Here is an 8,356-nt window from a genome sequence, read left to right on the forward strand (position 1 = left end):
TAGTGCTACTGATGATGTTGCGTTGTTATAGTGGTAGTGCTTCTGATGATGATAGTGGTGTTATAGTGGTAGTGCTACTGATGATATAGTGGTAGTGGTACTGATGATGTTGCGGTGTTATAGTGGTAGTGGTACTGATGATGTTAATGGTAGTTCTTCTGATGATGATAGTGGTGTTATAGTGGTAATGCTGATGATGTTAGTGGTGTTAATGGTAGTGCTATTGATGATGTTATAGTGGTAGTGCTATTGATGATGTTAGGGGTGTTATAGTGGTAGTGCTACTGATGATGATAGTGGTGTTATAATGGTAGTGCTTCTGATGGTGTTATAGTGGTAATGCTGCTGATGATATAGTGGTAGTGCGACTGATGATGTTAGTGGTGTTATAGTGGTAGTGCTTCTGATGATGTTAGTGGTGTTATAGTGGTAATGCTTCTGATGATGTTAGTGGTGTTAATGGTAGTGCTGCTGATGATGTTAGTGGTGTTATAGTGGTAGTGCTACTGATGATGTTAGCGGTGTTATAGTGGTAGTGCTACTGATGATGTTAGCGGTGTTATAGTGGTAGTGCTGCTGATGATGTTAGTGGTGTTATAGTGGTAGTGCTACTGATGATGTTAGTGGTGATGTAGTGGTACTGATGATGTTAATGGTAGTGCTTCTGATGATGATAGTGGTGTTATAGTGGTAGTGGTACTGATGATGATAGTGGTGTTATAGTGGTAGTGGTACTGATGATGATAGTGGTGTTATAGTGGTAGTGGTACTGATGATGTTAGTGGTGTTATAGTGGTAGTGCTGCTGATGATGTTAGTGGTGTTATAGTGATAATGCTGCTGATGTTAGTGGTGTTAATGGTAGTGCTATTGATGATGTTATTGTGGTATTGCTATTGATGATGATGTTAGTGGTGTTATAGTGGTAGTGCTACTGATGATGTTGCGGTGTTATAGTGGTAGTGCTACTGATGATGTTATAGTGGTAGTGCTATTGATGATGTTATAGTGGTAGTGCTACTGATGATGTTGCGGTGTTATAGTGGTAGTGCTGCTGATGATGTTAGTGGTGTTATAGTGGTAGTGCTTCTGATGATGTAAGCAGTGTTATAGTGATAGTGCTTCTGATGATGTTAGTGGTGTTATAATGGTAGTGCTGCTGATGATGTTGCGGTGTTATAGTGGTAGTGCTTCTGATGATGTTAGTGGTGTTATAATGGTAGTGCTGCTGATGATGTTATAGTGGTAGTGCTACTGATGATGTTATAGTGGTAGTGCTATTGATGATGTTATAGTGGTAGTGCTACTGATGATGTTGGTGTTATAGTGGTAGTGCTGCTGATGATGTTAGTGGTGTTATAGTGGTAGTGCTGCTGATGATGTTAGTGGTGTTATAGTGGTAGTGCTACTGATGTTATAGTGGTAGTGCTACTGATGTTATAGTGGTAGTGCTACTGATGTTATAGTGGTAGTGCTACTGATGATGTTAGAGGTGTTATAGTGGTAGTGCTACTGATGTTATAGTGGTAGTGCTTCTGATGATGTTAGAGGTGTTATAGTGGTAGTGCTTCTGATGATGTAAGCAGTGTTATAGTGATAGTGCTTCTGATGATGTTAGAGGTGTTATAGTGGTAGTGCTTCTGATGATGTAAGCAGTGTTATAGTGATAGTGCTTCTGATGATGTTAGAGGTGTTATAGTGGTAGTGCTTCTGATGATGTAAGCAGTGTTATAGTGGTAGTGCTTCTGATGATGTTAGTGGTGTTATAGTGGTAGTGCTGCTGATGATGTAAGCAGTGTTATAGTGATAGTGCTTCTGATGATGTTAGAGGTGTTATAGTGGTAGTGCTTCTGATGATGTAAGCGGTGTTATAGTGGTAGTGCTTCTGATGATGTTAGTGTTATAGTGGTAGTGCTTCTGATGATGTAAGCAGTGTTATAGTGATAGTGCTTCTGATGATGTTAGAGGTGTTATAGTGGTAGTGCTGCTGATGATGTTAGAGGTGTTATAGTGGTAGTGCTGCTGATGATGTTAGTGGTGTTATAGTGGTAGTGCTTCTGATGATGTAAGCAGTGTTATAGTGGTAGTGCTTCTGATGATGTTAGTGGTGTTATAGTGATAGTGCTTCTGATGATGTAAGCAGTGTTATAGTGGTAGTGCTGATGATGTTAGAGGTGTTATAGTGGTAGTGCTGCTGATGATGTTAGAGGTGTTATAGTGGTAGTGCTTCTGATGATGTAAGCTGATGTGTTATAGTGATAGTGCTTCTGATGATGTTAGTGGTGTTATAGTGGTAGTGCTACTGATGTTATAGTGGTAGTGCTGCTGATGATGTTAGAGGTGTTATAGTGGTAGTGCTTCTGATGATGTAAGCAGTGTTATAGTGGTAGTGCTTCTGATGATGTTAGCGGTGTTATAGTGGTAGTGCTTCTGATGATGTTAGTGGTGTTATAGTGATAGTGCTTCTGATGATGTTAGAGGTGTTATAGTGGTAGTGCTGCTGATGATGTTAGAGGTGTTATAGTGGTAGTGCTACTGATGTTATAGTGGTAGTGCTTCTGATGATGTAAGCAGTGTTATAGTGATAGTGCTTCTGATGATGTTAGTGGTGTTATAGTGGTAGTGCTGCTGATGATGTTAGTGGTGTTATAGTGGTAGTGCTTCTGATGATGTTAGAGGTGTTATAGTGGTAGTGCTGCTGATGATGTTAGTGGTGTTATAGTGGTAGTGCTGCTGATGATGTTAGTGGTGTTATAGTGGTAGTGCTGCTGATGATGTTAGAGGTGTTATAGTGGTAGTGCTTGATGTTATAGTGGTAGTGCTTCTGATGATGTTAGAGGTGTTATAGTGGTAGTGCTGCTGATGATGTTAGTGGTGTTATAGTGGTAGTGCTATTGATGATGTTATAGTGGTAGTGCTTCTGATGATGTAAGCAGTGTTATAGTGATAGTGCTTCTGATGATGTTAGTGGTGTTATAATGGTAGTGCTTCTGATGATGTTAGTGGTGTTATAGTGGTAGTGCTTCTGATGATGTTAGTGGTGTTATAGTGGTAGTGCTTCTGATGATGTTAGTGGTGTTATAGTGGTAGTGCTTCTGATGATGTTAGTGGTGTTATAATGGTAGTGCTTCTGATGATGTTAGTGGTGTTATAATGGTAGTGCTTCTGATGATGTTAGTGGTGTTATAGTGGTAGTGCTTCTGATGATGTTAGTGGTGTTATAATGGTAGTGCTTCTGATGATGTTAGTGGTGTTATAATGGTAGTGCTTCTGATGATGTTAGTGGTGTTATAGTGGTAGTGCTTCTGATGATGTTAGTGGTGTTATAGTGGTAGTGCTTCTGATGATGTTAGTGGTGTTATAATGGTAGTGCTTCTGATGATGTTAGTGGTGTTATAATGGTAGTGCTTCTGATGATGTTAGTGGTGTTATAGTGGTAGTGCTTCTGATGATGTTCGAGGTGTTATAGTGGTAGTGCTACTGATGATGTTAGCGGTGTTTTCGTGGTAGTGCTACTGATGATATAGTGGTGTTATAGTGGTAGTGCTTCTGATGATGTTAGTGGTGTTAGTGGTAGTGCTTCTGATGATGTTAGTGGTGTTATAGTGGTAGTGCTTCTGATGATGTTAATGGTGTTAGTGTGGTAGTGCTACTGATGATATAGTGGTGTTATAGTGGTAGTGTTACTGATGATGTTAGCTGTGTTATAGTGGTAGTGCCACTGATGATGATAGTGGTGTTATAGTGGTAGTGTTACTGATGATGTTAGCTGTGTTATAGTGGTAGTGCTTCTGATGATGTTAGTGGTGTTATAGTGGTAGTGCTACTGATGATGTTAGTGGTGTTATAGTGGTAGTGCTACTGATGATGTTATAGTGGTAGTGCTTCTGATGATGTTAGTGGTGTTATAGTGGTAGTGCTTCTGATGATGTTAGTGGTGTTATAGTGGTAGTGCTACTGATGATGTTAGAGGTGTTATAGTGGTAGTGCTACTGATGATGATAGTGGTGTTATAATGGTAGTGCTTCTGATGATGTTAGAGGTGTTATAGTGGTAGTGCTGCTGATGATGATGTTATAGTGGTAGTGCTGCTGATGTTAGTGGTGTTATAGTGGTAGTGCTTCTGATGATGTTAGAGGTGTTATAGTGGTAGTGCTGCTGATGATGTTAGTGGTGTTATAGTGGTAGTGCTATTGATGATGTTATAGTGGTAGTGCTATTGATGATGTTAGTGGTGTTATAGTGGTAGTGCTTCTGATGATGTTAGTGGTGTTATAGTGGTAGTGCTTCTGATGATGTTAGTGGTGTTATAGTGGTAGTGCTACTGATGTTATAGTGGTAGTGCTTCTGATGATGTTAGCAGTGTTATAGTGATAGTGCTTCTGATGATGTTAGTGGTGTTATAGTGGTAGTGCTACTGATGATGTGAGAGATGTTATAGTGGTAGTGCTTCTGATGATGTTAGAGGTGTTATAGTGGTAGTGCTGCTGATGATGTTAGCAGTGTTATAGTGGTAGTGCTATTGATGATGTTATATGATGTTAGTGGTGTTATAGTGATAGTGCTTCTGATGATGTTAGTGTTATAGTGGTAGTGCTTCTGATGATGTTAGATGTTATAGTGGTAGTGCTATTGATGATGTTAGTAGGTGTTATAGTGGTAGTGCTTCTGATGATGTTAGAGGTGTTATAGTGGTAGTGCTGATGATGTTAGTGGTGTTATAGTGGTAGTGCTTCTGATGATGTGCAGTGTTATAGTGGTAGTGCTTCTGATGATGTTAGAGGTGTTATAGTGGTAGTGCTGCTGATGATGTTAGTGGTGTTATAGTGGTAGTGCTACTGATGTTATAGTGGTAGTGCTACTGATGATGTTAGTGATGTTATGATAGTGCTTCTGCTTCTGATGATGTGGTGTTATAGTGGTAGTGCTTCTGATGATGTTAGAGGTGTTATAGTGGTAGTGCTGATGATGTTAGTGTTATAGGGTAGTGCTATGATGTGTAGTGCTACTGATGTTATAGTGATAGTGCTTCTGATGATGTTAGAGGTGTTATAGTGGTAGTGCTTCTGATGATGTTAGTGGTGTTATAGTGGTAGTGCTGCTGATGATGTTATGTTATAGTGGTAGTGCTGCTGATGATTAGTATAGTGGTAGTGCTTCTGATGATGTTAGAGGTGTTATAGTGGTAGTGCTGCTGATGATGTTATGTGGTAGTGCTTCTGATGATGTTATATATGGTAGTGCTGCTGATGATGTTAGTGGTGTTATAGTGGTAGTGCTACTGATGATGTTAGTGGGTGTTATAGTGGTAGTGCTTCTGATGATGTTAGAGGTGTTATAGTGGTAGTGCTGCTGATGATGTAGTGGTGTTATAGTGGTAGTGCTTCTGATGATGTTAGTGGTGTTATAGTGGTAGTGCTGCTGATGATGTTAGTGCTGCTGTGATTATAGTGGTAGTGCTATGATGTTAGTGGTGTTATAGTGGTAGTGCTTCTGATGATGTTAGAGGTGTTAGGGTGTTATAGTGGTAGTGCTGATGATGTTAGAGGTGTTATAGTGGTAGTGCTTCTGATGATGGTATAGTGGTAGTGCTTCTGATGATGTTAGATGTTATAGTGGTAGTGCTTCTGATGATGTAGTGTTATAGTGGTAGTGCTACTGATGATGTTAGTGGTGTTTATGTTATAGTGGTAGTGCTACTGATGATGTTAGTGGTGTTATAGTGGTAGTGCTTCTGATGATGTTAGTGCTTCTGTGTTATAGTGGTAGTGCTTCTGATGATGTTAGTGGTGTTATAGTGGTAGTGCTTCTGATGATGTTAGGGAGAGGTGTTATAGGTGTTATAGTGGTAGTGCTATGATGATGTTAGTGGTGTTATAGTGGTAGTGTTACTGATGATGTGCTTATAGTGGTAGTGCTGATGATGTTAGTGGTGTTATAGTGGTAGTGCTTCTGATGATGTTAGTGGTGTTATAGTGGTAGTGCTTCTGATGATGTTAGTGGTGTTATAATGGTAGTGCTAGTGCTGATGATTATAGTGGTAGTGCTACTGATGATGTAGTGGTGTTATAATGGTAGTGCTGATGATGTTAGCGGTGTTATAGTGGTAGTGGTACTGTTATAGTGGTAGTGGTAGTGCTTCTGATGATGTTAGTGGTGTTATATGGTAGTGCTGATGATGTTAGTGGTGTTATAGTGGTAGTGCTGCTGATGATGTTATAGTGGTAGTGCTATGAGATGTTAGTGGTGTTATAGTGGTAGTGCTGATGATGATGATGTTAGTGGTGTTATGTGGTAGTGCTGCTGATGATGTTAGTGGTGTTATGGTAGTGCTACTGATGATGTAGTGTTATAGTGGTAGTGCTGATGATGTTAGTGGTGTTATAGTGGTAGTGCTACTGATGATGTGTGGTGTTATAATGGTAGTGCTTCTGATGATGTTAGAGGTGTTATAGTGGTAATGCTGCTGATGATGTTAGTGGTGTTAATGGTAGTGCTGCCAGTGACGTTGATGATGTTAGGTAGTGCTATTGATGATGTTATAGTGGTAGTGCTGATGATGTTAGTGGTAGTGCTTCTGATGATGTGGTATAGTGCTAGTGCTGATGATGTGGTAGTGGTGTTATAGTGGTAGTGTGCTTCTGATGATGATAGTGGTGTTATAGTGGTAGTGCTACTGATGATGTTAGTGGTGTTATAGTGGTAGTGCTACTGATGATGATAGTGGTGTTATAGTGGTAGTGCTTCTGATGATGTTAGTGGTGTTATAGTGGTAGTGCTTCTGATGATGTTAGTGGTGTGCTATGATGTTAGGGTGTTATAGTGGTAGTGCTTCTGATGATGTTATAGTGGTAGTGCTACTGATGATGATGTTAGTGCTTACTGATGATGTTAGTGTGTTATAGTGGTAGTGCTACTGATGATGATAGTGGTGTTATAGTGGTAGTGTTACTGATGATAGTGGTAGTGCTTTGATGATGTTAGTGGTGTTATAGTGGTAGTGCTGCTGATGATGTTAGTGGTGTTATAGTGGTAGTGCTACTGATGATGTTAGTAGTTATAGTGGTAGTGCTGATGATGTTATGATGTTATGATGATAGTGGTATAGTGGTAGTGCTGATGATGTTAGTGGTGTTATAGTGGTAGTGCTGCTGATGATGTTAGCTGTTATAGTGGTAGTGCTTCTGATGATGTTAGAGGTGTTATAGTGGTAGTGCTGCTGATGATGTTAGTGGTGTTATAGTGGTAGTGCTGCTGATGATGTTAGTGGTGTTATAGTGGTAGTGCTACTGATGATGTTATGTTATAGTGGTAGTGCTACTGATGATGTAGTGGTAGTGCTTCTGAGTGCTGGTAGTGCTGATGATGTTAGTGGTGTTATAGTGGTAGTGCTATATGATGTTATAGTGGTAATGCTGCTGATGATGTTAGTGGTGTTATAGTGGTAATGCTGCTGATGTTAGTGGTGTTAATGGTAGTGCTATTGATGATGTTATAGTGGTAGTGCTATTGATGATGTTAGTGGTGTTATAGTGGTAGTGCTACTGATGATGTTGCGGTGTTATAGTGGTAGTGCTGCTGATGATGTTAGTGGTGCTATAGTGGTAGTGCTGCTGATGATGTTAGTGGTGTTATAGTGGTAATGCTGCTGATGTTAGTGGTGTTATAGTGGTAGTGCTATTGATGATGTTATAGTGGTAGTGCTATTGATGATGTTAGTGGTGTTATAGTGGTAGTGCTACTGATGATGTTGCGGTGTTATAGTGGTAGTGCTGCTGATGATGTTAGTGGTGTTATAGTGGTAGTGCTTCTGATGATGTTAGTGGTGTTATAGTGGTAGTGCTTCTGATGATGTTAGTGGTGTTATAGTGGTAGTGCTGCTGATGATGTTAGTGGTGTTATAGTGGTAGTGCTGCTGATGATGTTAGTGGTGTTATAGTGGTAGTGCTTCTGATGATGTTAGAGGTGTTATAGTGGTAGTGCTTCTGATGATGTTAGTGGTGTTATAGTGGTAGTTATGAGTGGTGTTGTAGTGGTAGTGCTTCTGATGATGTTAGTGTTATAGTGGTAGTGCTTCTGATGATGTTAGTGGTGTTATAGTGGTAGTGCTTCTGATGATGTTAGTGGTATAATGGTAGTGCTTCTGATGATGTTAGTGGTGTTATAGTGGTAGTGCTTCTGATGATGTTAGTGGTGTTATAGTGGTAGTGCTACTGATGATGTTAGCTGTGTTATAGTGGTAGTGCTTCTGATGATGTTAGCGGTGTTATATTATTAGTGCTACTGATGATATAGTGGTGTTATAGTGGTAGTGCTACTGATGATGTTAGCGGTGTTATATTATTAGTGCTACTGAT

The sequence above is a fragment of the Oncorhynchus keta genome, chromosome 4 (genome assembly GCF_023373465.1).
Source record: "Oncorhynchus keta strain PuntledgeMale-10-30-2019 chromosome 4, Oket_V2, whole genome shotgun sequence".
Classification (NCBI taxonomy): domain Eukaryota; kingdom Metazoa; phylum Chordata; class Actinopteri; order Salmoniformes; family Salmonidae; genus Oncorhynchus; species Oncorhynchus keta.